General features: G+C 47.7%; 1 pseudogene; it reads left to right on the top strand.

The window, feature by feature from the left end:
• The first annotated feature begins 5,392 nt into the window (after window positions 1–5,392).
• On the top strand, window positions 5,393–5,510 carry LOC143985001 (5S ribosomal RNA; annotated as a pseudogene).
• Window positions 5,511–6,599: the final 1,089 nt, after the last annotated feature.

Below are 6,599 nucleotides of genomic sequence, written 5' to 3'. Positions count from 1 at the left end.
GCTATTTGCTCTGGCTAATTGCTCTGGCAAATGGGGCTGGCAGATGGCACTGCGGCTGGCAGATGGCACTGGTGCTGGCAGGTGGCACTGGCGCTGGCAGGTGGCACTGGCAGGTGGCACTGGCACTGACGGCACTGGGGCTGACGGCACTGGGGCTGACGGCACTGGGGCTGACGGATGGCACTGGCAGGTGGCACTGGTGCTGGCAGGTGGCACTGGCACTGGCGGCACTGGGGCTGACGGCACTGGGGCTGACGGCACTGGGGCTGGCAGGTGGCACTGGCGCTGGCAGGTGGCACTGGCAGGTGGCACTGGCAGGTGGCACTGGCGGCACTGGCACTGGCGGCACTGGGGCTGACAGCACTGGGGCTGACGGCACTTCGGCTGACGGATGGCGCTGGCAGATGGCACTGGTGCTGGCAGGTGGCGCTGGCGGCACTGGCGCTGGCGGCACTGGCACTGGCGGCACTGGGGCTGACGGCACTGGGGCTGAGGGCACTGGGGCTGGCAGGTGGCACTGGCGCTGGCAGGTGGCACTGGCACTACTGGCAGATGGCACTACTGGCAGATGGCACTGGGCTGACAGATGGCACTGGGGCTGACAGATGGCACTGGGGCTGACAGTTGGCACTGGGGCTGACAGATTTTAGTCAAGGTAAAAATATGTCACTCATAGATCCTCTCTCTCCTCACACGCTGTCTCTGTGTGAGGAGGGAGAGACACGGCAATGGGAGATGATCTCATATGTTTACATTTGAGATCATCTCCCATTGGCAGCTGCGATCACGCTGTGATCTATGTTTGCCTGTCTCCGGGAGACACGGCGATCTATGTTTGCCTGTCTCCGGGAGACACGGCGAGTACAAAACTTCCGCGATGCGCGCCCCCGGCGGCACGCATTGCGGAAGTAAACACAAGGACGTCCAGGGACGACCGCTCGAAGGAACCCGCCTGCTCTACGGCCGTCATTCGGCTATAGGGCGGGCGGGAGGTGGTTAAATGATAGACAGAATGAGAAAGAATATCAACAAAAAGATACAAATGTTATAATTTGAGTTTTCAGTTCAGTGAATAAAAAATAAGTATTTGATCCCCTACCAACCAATAATAATTCTTGTGGTACACGGATTAGTCCTGTCAATTTAAGAAGGTGCCCCTAACTACAATCCATTATGTGTATAAAAGATACCTGTCCACAGAAAATCTTTCTTCCATTCAAACCTCACCATCATGAGCAAGACCAAAGAGCTATCAAAGGATGTCAGGGACAAGATTGTAGACCTGCACAAGGCTGGAATGCACTACAAGACCATCAGCAAGAAGCTTGGTGAAAAGGAAACAACTGTCGGAACAATTATTTGCAAATGGAAGAAATACAAAATAACCATCAATCACCTGCGATCTGGAGCTCCATGCAAGATTTTGCCTCATGGGGTAAGGATGATCATGGGAAAAATGAGGGATCAGCCAAGAACTAAACAGGAGGAACTTGTAAATCATCTCAAGGCAGTTGGGACCACACAGTCATCAAGCAAAACTTTGGAAACACAATACGCCGCCATGGATTGAAATCCTGCAGCGCCAGCAAGATCCCCCTTCTCAAGAAGGCACATGTACAGGCTTGTCTGAAGTTTGCAAAAGAACATCTAAATGATTCAGAGAAAGATTGGGAGAAAGTGCTGTGGTCAGATGAGACCAAAATTGAGCTCTTTGGCATTAACTCAACTCGCTGTGTTTGAAGGGAGAAAATTGCTGACTGTGACCCTAAGAACACCATCCCTACACCATCCCTACAGTCAAGCATGGAGGTGGAAACATTATGCTTTGGGGCTGTTTCTCTGTTAAAGGTACAGCCCACCCTTGCCGCATTGAGGAGCCAATGGACAGGGCCATGTATTGTAAAATCTTGGATGAGAACTTTATTCCCCCAGCCAGAACACTGAAGATGAGTCATGGACATGGTCTAACAATCACCTAAAACATACCGCCAAGGCAACAAAAGAGTGGCTCAAGAAGAAGCACATTAAGGTCATGGAGTGGACTAGCCAGTCTCCAGACCTTAATCCTATAGAAAATGTATGGAGGGAGCTGAATGTTTGAGTTGCCATGTGACAGCCAAGAGGCCTTAAGGATTTAGAGAAGAGCTGTAAAGAAGAGTGGACCAACATCCCTCCTGAGATGTGTGCAAACCTGGTGACCAACTACAAGAAACATCTTATCTCTTTGCTTGCCGACAATGTCTCTTCATCAAATACTAAGTCGTGTTTTGCTTAGGGATCAAATACTGATTTATTTTCATACATCAGGGGACACAGAGCCATAGCTATGAGTAAGCACTCTTGGTAGTGTGAAACACGTTAGCTATTGTGCTTTGCTGTGATCCACTTTTGTGTGATTCTGCTTCACGAATAAAAGGCATTTGAATTTATCTTGGAGTGTTCTTCAATTATTTGCAACAAGTATATGCCGTGCCTGCACCTGGGTTTCTCCATTCCTGGAGGGGCTGTTTTCTTGGATTTGTGGACTTACTTGGAGCGGTGGTTCTCTCACATTTGGACACAGAGCCATAGTAGTTACTATGTGGGTTATAGGCCACCTTCAGGTGATGGACACTGGCATACCCTGAATTAAAAAGTGCACTCCCTATATAACCCCTACCACTGGTGGCAGCACCTCAGTTTTTTCGCCAGTGTCTAAGGTGTTGGTCACAAGTAAAGATGTGCTGTGCTGAGCTCCACTGGAGCAATCCTTGCTGGGGCTGGCTATGCAGACAGATCCAGTCAGAGTGTCTAATCTTGGCGGTATTGAATGGTACCCGGGCTTTGTATCTGAAGAAAAAAGCTTTTTGCCTGTGAATGCTCTCCTTTGGGAAGTTGGACCCTGGGATGCAGTATTTTTTGGTATTAAGGCCATAAAGTTTTTACTGCCAGGGTGCTATTACAGGTCCAATGTTGTGTTTTGAAGCAGATGCTTCTTCCTCCGGCAGAACGACAGACCTCCGCCAAGTCTGGGGGGGGGGTTCTCTCTCCCCATAGATGCCCCCCTATGCCAAAATGTCTACCCCTCTTATTTGGGGAAGGAAGCGCTGCAATTTTTTGTAAAAAAAAACAAACGTTGTGAACGGCACGCCCCTCGCGGCTTACGGACTCCCCGCCATTTCTCCATCCTCCAAGGGATCAGACAGGAGCGAGAGCCCCCGCCGCTCACGTGGGAAAAAGGCTCTTTTTCAAAGGGAGGGCCGTAGGTGATGCGGGGGCAGGGTTTAGCGTGGCGTTGGCGTCCTCCGACGTCCAACATGATAGGGTTTGTTTTTAAAAAATCCTCCATGTATATTTTGTAAAACTATGGAGGGACACAACAGCAAAAGTGACACAGAGGTTTTTCCCTCTGACACATTTACTGCTGCACCAGGCTGAGCCTTAATAGCGGTGTTGAAGCTGAACTATTGCTCAAGCAGTGCATGCGATTTCTTCTGATGGTACCTCTGCTTTGTGCATCAGATTAAGGTCAGAAGGGGGGTTAAAACACCCCAGAAATAGAGCTAAAGGAGCCCCCCTCTAGTTCTGGTAAGCCTACTCATCTCTACAGATGGCATCCTCCCCTGAGAAGGAGTGACTGGTTAGAGTGAGCATGAGGGACATGAAATGTTTCCAATTGTTTTCAACACTGCAGCCCCTGTACATTTTACCAAAGGTTCTTTTTTCCCTCAGCCATGATGGGTTTAAAAAAAATAAAAATAAAGTTTAGCGACTTTAATCGCACAGGTTCTCTTTCATTGCCAAGGACCCTCAAACGGGGAAACTAGGGGTGGGAGAAGACGAATCCCCTCAGGGGACCATGGATGACTTCTGAGGTGTCAAATGCGGGAGAACCAGCTGGTTTCAATGTCTCCACATTTATGCTCCCTTAACTGAGTGTTAATTGCTTGTGAGTTCCTTTTGTAGAACTTCCACAAGGTCCTCTTGCAGGTGCTGGCCTATAAACTAGCCAAACGCACAACTGCTGAGATGCCTACAGTGGTTTGTACCGGTATAGGAGACCGCCTGAGAATACCAGGTGCTATAAACCGTTGTGTGCACATTGTTGCTAAACACAAACAGCTAAACGCATGAGTGCAGGAACGCACATGCAGAAACTCCTGGCTAGTCTTCCTTTTGTGGTGGAACAGCTATTTGAGGATGTTTAGATAATTCACCCAAAGAAATTCTAGTGGGAAAAGTACCCCTTTTTTTCCTTTCCTTTTTTTTTTCTTTTAAGTAAAGGAGTAATTATATTTTTATTTTTAAAAGCTTTAAAAGATACTGTAGCCTCCTTATCAGGAGGCGCCCCGCAAGCTTAATAGGGGGAATTCTTCTGCAGTTCTCATAGATCTGACAGGAAGACGAATGGGGGACTTCCTCAATAGCTCCAATCTGGAGTTCCAAGAGTTCCTGACTCCTCATTTTTTCTCAGATCAAACATTCCTAAGGATCCAGAGAAAAAAAAAGTTTTTCTCTCCGCATGGAATTTATCCGATCAGTAGTCTCCTTCCTACAAGGGGGAGAATGTCTAGGATGCTTATCTCCATGTGCCGATCTTCCCCGCTCACCAGAAATATCTACGCTTCGAGGTAGAAAATCTACATTTCCAGTTTGTAGCTCTACCTTTTTCAGGCTAGCTTCTGTACCTCGTGTGTGTATAAAGATCCCTCCTTTAGCCAGGTTAAGGGCTCAAAGTATAACGATACAAGCCTATTTAGATGATCTACTCTTGATAGGTCAATCGGTAGCCCAAGGTCTGGTTACCTCAGTCAGCTACCTGGAATACTTGGGTTGGATCCTCAACCTAGTAAGATCCTCCTTAAGACCATCAGGGAGATTGCAGTACTTAGGGCTGATCATTGATACAGTCCACTAAAGGGTATTTTTACCGCAGAAAATAATCAGTTCCTTTAAAGGAACTGATTCAGTGGGTCAAAACAAAGAAGTATCCTTCTATTTACCTTTGCATGTGTTTATTAGGAAAGATGGTGGCTTCTTCAAGGCCGTTCCTTATGAGCAGTTCCATTTAGGACTGCTGCAAAACAGTACCCTGTCAACTTGGAACAAGAAGATCCAAACTCTGGGCTTCCGTTGCGTTTATCCACCAAAGTGCATCAGAGCCTTATTTGATGGTCGATATCCAAAAATATTCTAAAAGGAAGATTTCTACCTTTCTATCAGTTACCTGCAAAGTGGTAACAGATGTCAGCCCTTTTGGGCTGGGGAGCAGTCCTGGAAGAAGCATCTGTCTAAGGGACATGGTCCAGATTAGAGATGACCTTGGCCATCAATATTCTATTCTATCAAGATTTGAGCAGTACGCCTGGCCCTGGAGGCCTGGATGCTCAGACTATTGTCCTGTCCGGATCCAGCCTATGGCCACATCAGCTTGAAAGCGCCTGATCTCGTCTGATCTCGGTGGCTAAGCTGAGTCAGGCCTGGTTAGTACCTGGATGGCAGACCGCATGGGAATACAGGTGCCGTAGGCTCAATCCGACAATGCCACAGCTGTGGCTTATATCAATCACCAAGGGGGCATGAGAAGTCCTGCGGCCTAGAAAGAGTTGCATTTTTTTCTGTCTTGGGCAGAAAGCAACATTCCTTGCCTATCAGCAATTTCATTCCAGGAATGGAGACTTTGCAGGCGGACTACTTGAGTCATCAACTATTGTTTCCGGGAGAATGGTTCCTTCACCCCGTCATCATTCTGTCAATATGCCAAAGATGGGGAGTTCCGGGCATGGGTCTATTGGTGTCTGGGTTCAACAACAAGATTGACAACTTTGTGTCAAGGACAAGGGAACCGATGGCATACGAAACAGATGTCTTGTTATTTCCATGGGATCAGTTTTCACTGATCTATGCTTTCCCTCCTGTTCTGCTTCCACTCCTTCTTTGCAGGAGCAAGCAAGAAGGGAAGGGGGTGATTCTTGTGGCCCGGGAGATCTTGGTTTGCCGAGATCATAAAGATGGTGGTAAGGGACCCTTGGTCCCTACCACTGTGGCCAGACCTTCATTCACAGGGTCTGGTATACCATCCTTCCTTATAAACGCTAAATTTAACGGTTTGGCTATTGAGACCCACGTTCTAAAATAAGACCGTGGGCTGTCAGCTTCAGTAGTTTACTACTTTGGTTATGCTAGGAAACCGGCCTCCAGTGTCATATACAAATGAGTCTGGAAGGCATATGTCTCCTGGTGTGAATCCAGGGGATGGCACCCCAGGAAATATGTCATAGGTAGGATTCTTGAATTTCTACAGATGGGGTTAGAAATGAAGCTGGCCCTGAGTACTATCAAAGGCCAGGTATTGGCCTTATCTGTGTTTTTTCAACAACCACTTGCTTCTCACTCTCCTGTTCATAACTTATTCAGGGGGAAACATGGATTAATCCTCCAGTTAAATCACCCCTGAATCCTTGGGCCTTAAGATTAGTCCTGTCGGTTTTACAAAAACAGCCTTTTTGAGCCAAAACTGTATTTTTTCCTTGGTCCTCTTGACGAGGAACATTTTTTTCCTGGTTACCATATCTTCTACAAGAAGGGTATCAGGGTTGGCTGCTCTTTCTTGTAAAGAG

The sequence above is a fragment of the Lithobates pipiens genome, unplaced genomic scaffold (assembly GCF_037356315.1).
Source record: "Lithobates pipiens isolate NorthernLeopardFrog02 unplaced genomic scaffold, aLitPip1_a1.2 Scaffold_16, whole genome shotgun sequence".
Classification (NCBI taxonomy): domain Eukaryota; kingdom Metazoa; phylum Chordata; class Amphibia; order Anura; family Ranidae; genus Lithobates; species Lithobates pipiens.
The sequence above is the reverse complement of the archived record's forward strand: the minus strand, read 5'-3'. Positions and strand labels throughout refer to the sequence as shown.